The sequence below is a fragment of the Crocodylus porosus genome, unplaced genomic scaffold (assembly GCF_001723895.1).
Source record: "Crocodylus porosus isolate Cpor-Errol unplaced genomic scaffold, CroPor_comp1, whole genome shotgun sequence".
NCBI classification, from domain to species: domain Eukaryota; kingdom Metazoa; phylum Chordata; order Crocodylia; family Crocodylidae; genus Crocodylus; species Crocodylus porosus.
Window position 1 is genome coordinate 18,553,437 of NW_017728925.1, and position 14,987 is coordinate 18,568,423.

The following is a 14,987-nucleotide window of genomic DNA, read 5'->3' on the forward strand; positions in this document are numbered from 1 at the left end:
TCCAAGCGTTTCTTGAAAAAATTGTTAAAATGCATCTTTTAAAATACTAAACTGATGTACAAAAACTATTTAATACATGAGCTTGAGCACAGTTAACAGTCTCATGAGGGAACACTAATTATTTGATCCTTGATATGATGTAAATAGTATTTCAAATGCATTATCACTATGGAAAGCAAAAAAAGCTGGTATATGCTAAACATACAAACAGATTTAGTTTTGGATTAGGTCATCTCTCCAAATTCAGATAAATTTTGTACTTACCTCATGATACTAAAAGACCTTTACACAAAGTTCATAAGTGATGCAACTAAAACATTTTACTTATCAAGACCCAAGTTCAAAAACTTGTTTCTCCTGCAAAACTGTACATCACTAACACCAAAGCAGTACTGCTATGCTCGTTGTAGCACTTTATTTATTTTCTTAATGACCTTGCTAGCATTTAATCTTTTACTCTCATCAACTAAAACAGAAGGACTAACCTTAACTGTTTGGTTTCAGAGTAAGTTTACCTGTAATCTTGAAGTCTTCACATCTGTTCCATTCATCACTTCACATCTTCAGAGGGCAGTTCTTTTTCAGTTGCAAAGCTTTGCCAGTTGAAAGATTAATCACCTTTTCTCTTGCATGAAATAATGAATCCGCTTCAAACATGAGCATTTTTGCCAGATTCTTCTGAATGAGGTTCTTGATATTTAAATACATAGATAAGGGCCCATTACGACCACCTAGTCTGACCTTGGCAACGGGCTTTCCTGAATTAATTCTTGTTTGAACTACAGCGCGTTTCCTAGAAAACATCTGATTTTGATTTAAAGATTTCCAGTGATAGAGAATTCATCACACCCTTTGGTAATTACACTAACAATTTAATTACCCTCACTGTTAAAATTTGTATGTTAGATGCAGACTGCATCTAGCTTAATCTTTAAGCCATTGGTCCTCATTATATTTCTCTCTACTAACCTTTATCAAAGTTATTTTCTCCAGGCAGGTAACTCTAAAATGAGATCAAGTCATCTCTTAGCCTTCTCTCTGATCAGCTAAAGACGTTGAGCTCCCAGACTCTCTTGCTATATGGCAGGGTTTTCAGTCTTAATCAGTCTCCTTGGGTCCTCTCATTCCAATTTTTGAAGCTCCCTCTTAGAATTGTTGGGCTCAAACAGGAGGCAGTATTCCAGTGTCAGTCATGCTAATGTGAAACAACCCCTTTTCTCCTACTCAGGAGTCCTCTGTTTACACATCCAAGGATGCATTTGCTTCACTGGCCATGTTTAGTTGACCACCCACCAAGACCCCCACATCTTTATCAGAAGCAGTACTTGCTAGTATAGAAAGTCCCCAACTTGTAGATGTATCTGCATTCTTCGTTTCTGGATAAGCAACTTCATTTTGGCTATACTGAAGCATATATTGTTCACTTGCGTTTGGCTCAAACAATTCAGACTGCTTTTAGTGACCTATTCTCTTCATGCTTGCCTTTCCCAGTCCGTCTCATCTGCAAATTCTAAATTCCAATTTTCAGTTTCCTTACCTATTACAGTACTGACAAAATGTTTTATAACAGGGGTAAGGATAGATCCCTGCCCATTAGAAATAGTCTTTTTATGCTTTCCTCATCAGTTGACATTTTCATACTTACTATGTAGTCCAGTTTTTAATCCCTTTAATGCGTGCCATGTTGCATTTGTATTATTTCAGTTTCTTGAAATGTCATGCAGTATAAAATCAAATACCTAACAGAAGTCTACGTATACAACACAAATCTATTGCCTTTATCACCCCCATGAAGGGGTTGAAAGGCAACTCTGTGTCTACACATTAGCTGTCCAGAAATCCCATACTTCAATGCTACTGCCACTTACCTGGAGATGTCAAGAAGAAAAAAAATTCCACCCTATGAATGCATTTATTGGCTTCAAGTTGTTTGGCATTTGTTTTTAAATGGCCAGGGTTTTGGTCAGCTAGAAGTAGGAGCTCAGCAGCAGTGGGCTGGTCCTCCTAATGGTACTGAAAAATCTCTCAGGTAGGTCTAGCTCATGTGCAGAAGGTAAAACTAGGGTCAGGAATCTTTACCCAGGTCAAGAAGATAAGGTACCGTTGCTTTCCTTGGAGCACAGGACCCGAGCCTCTCCTACAATCATCTAAACATAATTTTAATTTAAGCCGTTTCCTCCCACGGCAGTGGCTGTGCCTATGGCACCCTGTAGGCTTCTTGCCAGGGGGTAGCGTGGTGTGCAAGGAGAATCCAAGTCAACATGCTTGTGAATCCTTCTGGACAAACAGGTACCCACACCGCAGAAGACTGAATGGGCACAGCTCCATGCACCTGCAAATTGGTTACTTGTTCCCCTACAAAGAACTTCACTTGACAATAACTGTTCTCTGTAAACAGATCTCTATTAGCATTAATTACACTGAACTCCTTACATTATTTCCTGAGCTCATCAGCCATTCCTGTATTTTGCTTTGGATCAGGGTCAGGCTAAAAGGCCAATAATCACCCAGGATATCATCTTGTTTAGACCTTTAAGCACAACATGTGTTTTCTTTCTTCCAGCTCTGAGCCTCCCCCCATATTCCAAGACTCATTCAAACCAATGCTCAAGTGAACTCCTCTCCAGCTCTTTAAAAAGGTTTCCATTGCAAATTAGGCAGGCCTGCTGAATTGTAAATGTCTACCTTTAGTCACTAATATTTAGCATGTAGGGCTGGAATGGAAATGCAGTGTCACGTGACAGGAATGCCATCCCTGGGTTTTCCTCCAATTACAGAAAATCTGTTTATGGATGTGTTATATATATGCATAAGCACAATGCCTACGATAAGCTTATTTTACGCATTTACCACTGCCAGATACAGATGTATAAACTGGTACAAGCAACGCTCTGTAGGACAGAGTCTCAAACATGGTAAACATGGCATTGCCATAAGGCTCTCAAGAGGCGAGCAGACAACTAGCCCTTCTGAGCCAAATGTACTTTATTTCCACATGTTTGGATTACACAGCACTCAAACCGTAGAACAGCAGCAGTTACAGGCTGTCTGCACAAAAAAAGGGAGAAGGGAAATGGGAATTCATTTGTCTTGAATTCAAGGGATAATGCACAACTGCTTCTTGAATTAGGCGAAAGGCTTGTCAATTTGAATATATTTCCAGCCCGCATACACTCATTTGAGAGAAACGCAACTGATCATTCATGCCCTTGTTAGTATGTTCATTTCTACCGCCTGTCAGTTCCTGAATAATTTCAAAATCCCTTCATTTAATCTCCACTCCTGTCACATTACTTGCTTCTGGCTTACAGCCACTAATGGCACATTCAATGAGACTGATGCTAGTTGCGTTTATCCTCCCCAACCACTGCGAAGACAGACAGTCTGACAAGTCTCATTATTCTGCCAGAGGTTAGCCATGACATCCTTGTCCAACCCACCCTTTTCAGCCTTACTCCATGCCACCCTTCCATCTCATCCCCCAAATAAAACATAGTCCCACTCTTAAAGGGCGATCACTTTTTCCATAAGGTTGCACAGCTGAGCAAAGCTATTGGTACGTGTCGTAATTTCATGATCAAAATGAACTGCATGTCTAAGGTGGACGCAACATGTACTTTCATGAGATTAGTCAGTCAGAGAAGATGTGAAACACCAGATAGAAATTAATCTTTATTTTGGTATGCAAGAAGGAACATCTCCATTCCCCTCCCCCCCTCATCTCCAAAACTGGAGGATGACAATGGAGTTAAACCACAGAACTGGGACATCAGAAGAGCCAATGTTTTATTCTGGTGGTGATTCACAGCATGATTTTGTGGCAACCAGTGGCTACCACTGCTCTGTTCATCTGCTTGTTTTTAAATACAAACTGGGGGACCAAGTTTAAAAAAAAACCAACAAAAAAACAGGTGTTGAGCTTGGCCTGTAACAGGAACAATTAATCTTTTTATTGCATTATGTGAGACACCAGCAGGAGAGAAATAAAGCAAAGTAATGTAAGTAATTAAAAGGGCAGGAGGGAGAAGGGGGAGCAATGATTGCATCCACCTATTCATGTTCATCCAAACTTGACACTCATTCCGGAGGAATCCATTGCTGCTGAGCCCAAATCTTTGAGAGATTCAGAGCCCTAGTCCTTGGCCATCTTGTAATAAGATCCAATACAAAATCTTCTCCTAGAATGAACCTTTACTCAATGCACATGACAGACAATTGTGAAGAAGTTTAATAAGCGCTTGGGCACTTTTGCAACTATGCTAAGACAGAGAGACCTCCCTCAAGGACTGCATGTTATCACACACTTTCAAGACAAACATATTCAGCAGGCTCCAGCACCATCTGTCTGCACAAAGCACCCTGCTGAATAGAAATGTGCTTTATCTAGTCACCAAAATGTGCATAGGTAGCTCCATAATCAAAAATAAATACATGCTTCGGTTTTGGGCCAGCGCAACTGAGACAGAAAGGCGGTGAAGATGGAGAGAAGGAGAAAGGAAATGAAAAGGTGTAGATCCTTCTGAAACAGTCAGAGATGGATGAGGCACCAGTGGAGGACAAGGACAGTTGGATTCAAGTGCTGAGAGGCATGGAACATTTAAAATAACTGTAACTTCCCTAAGGTGATTTGGCACTCCATAAAGAAAATTAAGCTTTATCGTACCCTTGCGAGTAACAACAGTTTCAAGTCCAAGTTGGGTTTATCAGATTAGAAGACATTCTCTCCATCTGTGTTATGCTATTCACCTCCATGATATGCAGAAGTCTCCCGCATTAGTTCTGCACTGTAAGGAGCATTTACAAATCCAAGTATTACTGACGTCTTGTATACAGCTGAGCAATGGAGCATGACTGATGCGTATTCTTGAGCTTTAAGAAACATCTGGTTATTTTTGAGGGATCAAACCCCACAAAAGTTTTCATCTTCAGATTGAGAATGAACATAAAAGAACTTCTGTCCAAAGGCGCATTTTTTCATTCAGGACTTGAAAATAAAGGACTTACAATGCAAGTCCTGAACCATAACTGCATCAAACTTCTACAGCATACCCTGGCCAGCACAAATCACAGCAGAGCGAAGCGCAAACATGCCAACCTTAAAGTACAATGCAATTAAGTTTAACTAAACTAATGGGGGGGGGGGGGGGGGATCTACAACGGCAGAATCCACAACTTGCCTGAAGTCATCAAGTTTTATTTAAGAAATAATAGCTTGCGAGTACAAAGAAAGTTTAAAAGCCTCATTTATCCAGTTATGGGCCATAAAGATAATATACAAATATGTTAGAAAATACTCCAAGCAGTACTTTACAAGCGACAGATTAAGTCAAAAAACATTTTTTCCATTTAAGAGTGCAGATTAAAACAAACCTGTACAGATCCCACAGAGCCATTTGCTTCATGATACAAACTGAACAGTTTTTTCACATGGGCTTATAATTGAACTTCAAAGACGATGCTTGATTTCCTGAAACTATGGTGCAGGAAGCGGGGGCAGCATGCTGCAACGGTGATGATCATTTCAAGTGTGACACCTTTCCAACATGATAATGATAGTTTCAAACATGACACTTTTCAGAGTACTTATACACTGAACTCAGTGCTTTCTCCAAAACATTGTTATTTCTCAGAAATCTTAAATAACAAAGTGACACATTTGAAGATTTTTGTAATTTTTAATATAAGTGAACTACAATCTATAACTCTCTTTAAAAAATACCGGTCAAGACACAGGAGAACTACGTTTTTTCCCCACATGCAAATAAACTTTTCCCTTGACTCCTACCCTTTTCTTCTTTAGTGCCTGGTTCCTTTTTTGGAAAGATGGCTTCCCTTTCTCTGTTTGGTATATAAATGTGGCCCTAAAACAGCATTTTGTTTAAGTCAGTTAGCTGGTATTGGTAGCCTCTGTGCTGGGCATATCGCCAGACCAGCACTTTGCTTTGCCAGACATGCAAGAAACCCAGCAGCCAAAACAGTCCATCCATTCAAGTTCTGTGAAAGATCTTCACTTGCAAGGACATTTTGGAAGCAACAGTTAATAACACAGAGCATCAAAGTCAGTTGAGGTCTGCTGTCTATGAAGACAGGCAGCTCTTTACAATTTAAGCTTCTGCCATTAGCAAGATGAGTTTGGTACCGTACATTTTATGCAGGTAAGGCCACAGGAGTACAATTTGCACAGATTAGCCTACTGACAGAAGTAAAAGATTAATTTTCAAAGCTGGGAATAACAAGCTTCTATTATGACAGCTTTCAGAAATGCAGGTTTTAATCATTTTCTTGCTGATGGAAGCTGTTAGATGAGAAGGAAAGTTTACTGTTGATTCAACCACACATCTGTGGGCTAGAAAGCAGTTTATCCAGAAGAGCACTGATACCATCAAATACTCCATGCTTAGAAAGCTAGGAATTAACCAGATAAAGGCTTTGGGTTTTTCATTTTACTTGTCACAATAAAAAATGGTACAGAACAATTCCAGCCGCTGTTATACGTAGCTGCAGCATTTTTTCAGGGTGTTATACATAAAGCCATTGTAGTTTTCCTTAGAGAAAGAGTAGGATAACCTGGCACATCAGTTGATTTTGCTGAATCTACTTGGTTACACTGTGCTGCACCTTCATCAGGATTCCTCCTCTGGTGTAACTAAGTCGGTCCTGTTGTAAAGGACAGTCCAAAGGCGACTGAAAGCATTAGTGCGAGTTGTTCTGACATAATAAATAAGTGGCATACCAAGAGAAGTACCCAAAGGTCTTACCACTTTATATTCCCATCCCTGAGTGCAGAGTTCACATTCTCTGCCTTGAATAACTAGCCAATGTTTCCCAGGTGTCCATGTGTATTTTGGGAAGAGAGCGCAAATTCTAAATAACCCCATTTTTTGCAGGTTGTTGCACAGGAAAAGACAGCAACTGCAAAAATCCCCTCCGTCTCAGGTAAGGCAGAGAATGTGCTGCTGTTGGGCTGGAGAAGTCTCGATCCTTTGTTAACTTTCAGTGATCCATACCATCACCAAACCTGACTTTCATAAAACAAAGTTCAGAATAAGAACAATTTGTATTTATCAAATGCAGGCAGTCAGGCCTTGGAGAAACGTGCTCCATTTATTAAGTATCCATCTATTGAGCTGGTACATTGTCAGAAATAATTGGTTTTAATGCCTCTAAATAGGTATTGGGTGCTGGCTACAGCCAAGGGTGGGAACTTAGACTGGGGTGTGCCAGTGCTTCTGCTGGGACCTGACCCCCGCTCGGGATCAGACCAATGGCCATACTTGGGGTCAGGAAGGATTTTTACTTCATGGTCAGACCGGTACAGAGCATGGGAGGAGGTGGGCTGCCTTCCTTTGTAGTGGGGGGCATGGCCCTCTACCTGGGATCTCTTGAGCTTAGACTGACATTGCACAGAAGAAGGACATTCGCTTCCATGGTTCCCCTGCTTTACTCATGGCAGGTTCAGCTGTTAGATCTGTGTTGCATCAGGGCTGGCAGTAGTTTTATGTATAGTTTAGATTATGGATTTGTCTGGGCTGGTTCAGACAGGGCTGACCCTGCCTCAGGCAGGGGGCTGGACTAGATGGCCTCTGGAGGTCCCTTCCAGCCCTGCTCCTCTATGACTCTTTGATAAGGAAGCTAGCAAATGACTGTGCATCCTCAGCGTCCGTATCAGACAAAGTTTCCAAGCCTTTGAGGATGCCACACTAGTCTTCAGCATCATGAGATAGCCTGGACAACCATCACTTGTGCTGAGTCAAAGACAGCCAGACATGATGCTGGCCACCCCTCTCCCATGATAACGCTGGCTACAAAAAGTGGTCTTTTCCACAACAGCCTGAGAAGCCATTCTTCCTTCCATTCCCTGGTGGCTAATACAATGAAGGCCAAAGACCTTCTCTTCAAGTCACTCAAACTTCTCTTTACTACACCTAATGAGATCAATTAAGGCAGCACAGATCATTCTGTACCACGAAGCCCACTAAAAGGGGCTCCCCAACGGCTTGCTGCCTGTTCATGTATAGGAAATTGTATTCTGCTGAAGATGCTTTTCTTAAGTAAAGAGGAGCAAAAAAAAAACTAGAAAAGATGAGGCAGAACAGAGACAAAGGGAATACAAGAGATGACAGACATGACATCCTGTGAAGAGACATGGAGTTAAGGCCATACATGAAGCTGGAAGCCACTGCCAATATAGAGAAAGAAATGGGAAGTTGGGGAACCACCAAAATAAAAAGAAAAAAACAGCCTCATGTAGAGGTTGACAAGATGCTTGTGTCAGTACCATCCAAGACCCCTGCAGACAAAGCACAGCAGCTTAGCACTCTTCCCCTCACCAAGAGTATGCATTATAGGACATGGGTTGTTTCTGTTTTCATCAAAAACATACAAAATTCAGGGGGAGATGGGAAAGATGGATTATACATTTTGCTCTGAATATTAAAATCCACAACCAAAGACGATTATATCCCCTGCTACCACAAGCCTTATCCTCATTGCTGACAGTTCCATTGCTTCAAGAAATTGAGTTTTTGTGAAGGTTTCAACCTCAAAGACCGCATGCCATAATTCGGGCCCACTTCATGGTAGATTTTGGATTTTGCACCATGGAACCCAAGAATCATAAAGAAGTGAAGGAGCAATGCATAGGTTTCAATATGAACAACAGCAACCAAATTTAGGCCAGACTCTACAGTGGGGAAAAATGGGGAAATGAGATAGCAGCTGAAAGCGGGTGATGGTCGATATGAATAGCTCACATACAAGGAGAATAACATGACCTTAAAATAGTCGTCTCGGCAAGAAACCTAGTTTAACCAAATAATCACCAGTTGCACAGCAAGGCTGAACGGCCTGGTTTAGACTCTGGCACATACAAAAGCAGGGTAAGTTCACCATAGACATGGTTCTGCACTGGCTTTGCCACTTGAAATTTCTTTTGGTAATTACTGTTAACCCAAAATAACTTTACTTTGCTCTTTTCCCCAGGTCCCATTCTGGAGGATGGTGACAAAACTGCTCTGAAAAGGTGAGAACTGGTACCGTTCTTTTAATGATTTTCAGAATGTTTTGGCCCCGCAGGTGAAGTTTAGTATTACTGGAGTCCACAAAATGCTACAACTTAGTAATTATTGGCTGAAAACAAGCTCCTCTTAAGATTTTTGAAGGGCAGGCCTTACTTAATCACCATGTGTATAAGAAAATGGATGGGTTTCAAGTATCTTATGTTCTTATTATACAAGTCTAGCCTTTGGGCTGACACATATACAGACAAGATATTCCGTCTGAACCTTAATCAAGCAGTCACTGGTTTCCCAACACTTCCCTTTCACTAAGAGCAAATGCACTGCAATTTAAAATAATAATATATTTCTGCTTGATAACACTTTCCTTACATGTGCTTTACAACCAAAGCCCAGCAAGTCCAGGTAAATCAAGCATTCACTCTAACCTACAGCGCAGCTGCAAGCAGCTTGAATAAATCACTTCCAGTTGGTCTGCATAGTTCAAAATATAGACTGATTGGGCAGACAAATGAGCGTAGCAATTTCAAGATAATTTTTCAAGATAATTTAAATCCTTCTGTAGTTAAAAGCTGAATAAAGTTATGCAAGAGTTACTTTAACAGTGGACCTTGTAGGAAAAATATTTGCGGTTTCACTTTAAAATGTACAGGACAGCAAACTCCACTTTCCTCTGAAAGTTTTATATCTGCTATTAGCACACAAGCCCAAGGTCTCTTATTTCAGGTTATTCTGAGTGTGGCTTCCAAAAGGACTACATCATTTATTTAATCTACTCCAGCTAAGCTCCCTGGTCAAGCAGGAGTTCAATGAGAACAGAAGTTAGTTCAACCCTAAACATTTGGCAAAATCCCCCTTCCTCCTCATGAAGTCTGGCTGGTTTCATGGCTTCAAGGCCATAACATTTCCACTCCATCGAGCCTACCTTTCTCGTGTAAACTCAGAAAAGACTCACCTGAACACTTCTCCCTGGCCTGGAAAAAAGGGTACTTGCCAGTAGCAAAAGGAGAAGAGCAAAACTGAAAATGCAGCAGGCAACAGATGGACTATGCACACACAGGGAGGGACAGGACAGAGTATGTTTGTGGTGCTCTCTCACCTGTGCAAGTGTCTTTGGAACAAGCAAGTGGGAAGTGCAATAGTTTGAAAGGAATTTAAAAAAAGAACAAGGTGTCAGTGGAGCTCATAGAATAAGTGTTCTCTTGCTTAGAATTAAGCCCCTGTGCAGGTAACGTGGTAAGGCCCCTGCGCCATGCTGTTCTGTAGCAGCTCCTACAGACAAGCTGCAGTTGCTACAGATGTGGTCTGAAGTGATTGCAATTCAGCCCTCCATAGTTACTGAAAATCTAGCGCATTTAAAAAGGACAGGACAAAGGAAATTCTTCAGCGATCCCAAGATGTCATGTGCATGACAGAGAACCAGAAAAATGGCATGTTTTTGTTTTCCTCACAGCATAGTTTACTGGTTTTAACTTTGAAAAACAAAGTACAATTAAAATACTTCAGGGTAAATATTTACAGTATTCTAAATTGGAGAGAAAAAGCATTTTTTTCTGTATAGTTACAAATCAGGAACAAAGCTGCAAGCAATAGTCTAGGGCAATTTCATATAAACAACTGCATCTCAACACGCCTGCAATTTGTTAGCCCTCACAGTTCCATTGCATAATTAAAATACTTGCAATTTAAGGCCCTGCAACAAAGAATGTGCAGCCCTCAGCAGGGTTTCCACTGCTGGCCTATGGAAAACAGATGCATGGAAAGTATGTACAGTGCACGTATGCAGCCGGCTACAGATAGCTTCAGTGAACATTCAACGCTGTCGGTGAGTTTGAGCATTAGAAAAAAAAACCATCGACCGTTGACTGTACCTTGAGGTTTATCACAGGCATGCCTGGATACAGTTGGAGCTACAAGAAATGGACTGACCTGCCTCCTGTCGCCTCCACCCGTCTAGCCCCAAACCATCTTGGTGCATAAGAATGGACTATCTTGTATTTTCAAGATTAAGGTGTGGTGTGGTGCACTTTTAAAACAGAAGATTCTTTTGAAATTCTAAGCAGAATTTCACCCAAACAAGGTCTCTGTACGTAATGAAAGGTTTTCCATGAATGATGCAGAAACAGCAATGCATCCCCGCAAGTGAAAGAAGTTTGGAAACTCATTTGAGAACAGCAGGTGTCCACAGAAGAGGGATGTAGAGCAGCTCAGGATGGAAACCTATTTTCCATTTGGGCTGGCAACTCGAGCTTTGCTGGAGGAGTCTTGGAATGTCATCCCGTTTGCTCTCATGAACCGACATGACTACTTCCTCCCTCCCTTCAATTTCCACCAACTGCTCAGCAGGAGAAGCAACCCAGAGGACTTGATCCCGTATCGTGAAACCCAGCTGTTCCTCCGTCTCACACTGTCATGTTACAACCGGGTGAGAAAAAAATTTCAGCCCCTTTCAAAGGACAGCTAACTGACTGCAAAGTTGTCTCAGGAAGCAAATCCAGACACAGCACCCCCCACCTATGTCTTCTGGAATAAGAGATGGAGCAATGCACATGCAACATGCTTTAGAATAGGTGTACATGAATTCGGTGGGTCAGCTACTTTTTTTTTTGCAAGAATTATGGAACCCAAAGAAATTAATTAGGCTAAAAATAAATTTAATTAGGGTAAAAATTCAAAGGGCCTCATACTGTAGATTGGGACCTACAAATGAAGATCCAGGGAAAAAAAAGCAGTTGTACATCGTTTTAAAAACAGCAACAAGGTTAGGAGTTATGGAACAAAGAGGATATCTATTGTACAGTCTATTGTAAAGTCACGCCAGCAAAAAAATGACTGGTTTTGGCGGATTTGATGGTTTCACTCAGGCAATCAGCATAGCCTGTACCAACACAAAGCACTCTTGTGCCACGGTAAGAGAGAGTATGCTGGTAGAGCTACAACTATGCCAGCAAACCTCTCCTAAATTGGGCTGAAAAGAAATGTTAATTGGTCGGAATCCTTCTTTCTGAAAAAGTAAACTGAGAAGCTGTAAGCAGTAGTTGATACTTTCAATATTAAAAAAAATAAAAGTAAGAATGATGACTCAAGACACCTTAGCGGTCAAAAAACAACTATTCGATAATTGGTTAAGCAACTTGAAGGAGCACAAAGCTATGGTTAAAGTCAATGTGATTTCTGTATACTGAAAATGTAACAGGTGAAGAAGGCAAGAGGAGTACAGATACCACCAACTCTAAAATGTAATTTTTGTGCTCCTGCAGTGCTTTGAAATATTCCATTTAAAAGTAAAATGGAATGTCTCATATTCAAGTCTTTGGAAAAATGCAGGGGAAATGTAAGACAGTCTAGTCTAGGCAGTGCAGGTTGAATCCTGAAACTAAGGATCCGTGACAAAACTGTTCTTTCATTAGCCACACTAGAGTCAGTCATTTCTCCATCTTAAACAGTCCCTATTGCTAAGTTGTCTGCGTTCCTATAATTTCCTCAATGAAAGTATACATTGCAGTCCTCACCAACATAATGAATAGCCATGGGAGCTGTCATCACATCCTGCATTCTTAAGTCATAAAAATACTGCAACCCTTTCATTGTGCAAAAGTGACTGGGCTGAATCTGAAGAAATATGGCTGCACAGGCCGTGCATCTAATGGCTGCAATCAACATTCATTGCTGTCGGTGGGTTTTAGTTTGTACCAACTCACTGATCAATGAATGCAAACTGCGGACCAGATAGCTAAGAGCACATGCTCACGTGGAGAAACGCTGCCCGTGGTTCTGCTCAATCAACACATTTTTAAACTTCCCCTCGGAGAATAGCATAGGACTAGGGCAGAACTCTTGGTTCTGGCAACAAGTAATTTAAACTTCTCTCATTCACTGTCTACCAAGTTATTTATTATCTAGCCAACAGGAAGACTTGTCAGGCTTCATGTTTTTGCATGAAAAAATGTCTTTGTTACCCCTACAGCTGGGCACAGGTATGTTTTGTAAAAATGGAACCATCTGGTTTAAAATCCCGTTGGTCACGTTGCAAGCTTTGTTTCTCAGATTCCTACAGCAAGCACCATCTTGAGCTCCAACCAGAGAACTAGGATCTGCTTTCAGATGCATCCAGCTTTTTATAGTATCTTTTCCTCCCTTTGTAGTTCCAGCACCACAGTGTAGACTTAGGAGCTCAAGGGAAATGACAATAGCATTAAGCAATGGCTTCTCCACATCCATAAGACCCAATAGCACTGCTGATAAATGCTCAATGAGCAAAAGCAGGTAGGTGGTCTCCACCACTGGACATTTGTCGATCACGACCTACTGGAACTGAAAGCCTGATGCAATAAAACCTACAGTCATTTTATGAACTGAAACTGTTCCCTCCTAAAAAATCAAAAGGTGAGGCTGGCCAGTCTCCTGTTTGAAAAAACACCAGAATAGGTTTGAGTGGGGAATGTTTTCCCGTGGAGCGTGTGTTACCCAGGTATTTATCCTATCAAAATCCATTGTCAATGCTCCAAGCACCTTCTAAGTTTACAAAATATGACAATGAAATGCAAGAGATGGGAACAACTCCTTCACTGGCCAAGGGGACGGATGAGATTATGACCCAACAGGTCTCTTCTGACTCTGATTTCAAAGGCCCTACATAAACTAGAAGACATCTTACAGTAAACTATCTTTCATGCTTTTAAAGAGAAAAGTTAGCTCTCCTAAGGAGAGTTCAGGGTTGATTACTGCCTACAACAAAGTACAATGCTTTAAAGGTGTTGGACTGTTGACACCAATATTAAAAAAAAAAAAGTGGCTAAAATGTTTTTAATTACTTGCTCCTTGCTTCAACATGCCTTAAGTGATTTAGCTCCAGTTGTTCCTCCCAAGCTACAAGATGAGAGTTAATATGAAATTTCTAAATGTACTCTTATCATATGAATCTCAAATGGACCCACAGAATTGGACTGGGACTTCAAAGAGGCATAAAGGTAGCTAGATGCCTGCTTCAACTCATTTCTATGAGCCCGAAATTAAATTCTCTTAGGCATCTTTAACAATCTCAGCACTAATCATCAATAACCAAAAAAGTGAAGAGAAGCACAAGTAACCCTGAGGTGCTGGAAATTCAACCTGTATGAAAACTGCCTCCTCTAGCAGGAAGGCTGGAACTATCACCATCGCGTTCTCCTTGGTTTTCTCCCAGGGACAAGGAGTCTTCTGGGAACATGGGTGAGGCCTGCAGCTGCTTTCCACACAGCAGCTTTCATACAAGTTAGACAAAAAACCAACTTACACAAACACTTCTGACTGCAGAGCAAATGCAAACTTCACCCCAGGTACAAAACTCCACACATTAGTGGCCATATAAAAAACTATGGGGAAATATGAGAGTCCACATGTACTGTGACCTTGCATCTGCACGCATTCCTAATTAAAAAGAGGATGAATATTCAAGTGAATTAACACAAGTTTTCCTGTTCTTCACAGAAAAGCAGCTCTACAGAGTCATCGCAATGGGATGTCAACGATCACTGCATGTCACCAAGGCAGGAAACAAGATTTTAAGACATTTTGTAAAATTTGTAAAACAGTTTTTCACATTTTCATTTTTTTAAAGATCCTTTGAAAAACAAACATGCACATGTTCAATGGAAAAATGGCTTCTACCTCTCAATAACTAAGCTCATGGCAGTCTGTTTACACAGAGCATTTCAAGCTAGAGCTACAGATTTTCTGAATCAAGCTGTAGCAAGACCTGGATACCTGGTTACAGGGGTGGGCTAGCAAAAACAGGATGTGTTTCAATACTGACAAGTGCAAGGTGCTGCATGTAGGCAGTAGTAACCAGCAGCACATTTATAAGATGGGAAACTCCCTTCTTGAGAGCACAGAGGCAGAAAGGGATCTTGGAGTCATTACTGACTCCAAGATGAACATGTGCTGACAATGCGAGGTCACAGTTAGCAGGGCTAACAGGACCTTGTTGTG

General features: G+C 41.1%; 1 protein-coding gene and 1 long non-coding RNA gene across 4 annotated transcripts in view; one reads left to right on the forward strand and one right to left on the reverse strand.

Annotated features, from left to right (window-relative positions):
* The window catches only part of LOC109314072, a 29,532-nt gene extending 14,754 nt beyond the window's left edge, over window positions 1-14,778 (forward strand). The window contains exons 2-3 of the long non-coding RNA XR_002102213.1: window positions 8,983-9,022; window positions 14,487-14,778. This is a non-coding gene — a long non-coding RNA (uncharacterized LOC109314072). The remainder of the gene's footprint in view (window positions 1-8,982; window positions 9,023-14,486) is intronic.
* Window positions 1-14,987, reverse strand: part of NR6A1 (nuclear receptor subfamily 6 group A member 1) — a 150,955-nt gene that overhangs the window by 92,786 nt on the left and 43,182 nt on the right. The gene's annotated exons all lie outside the window — the stretch shown is intronic.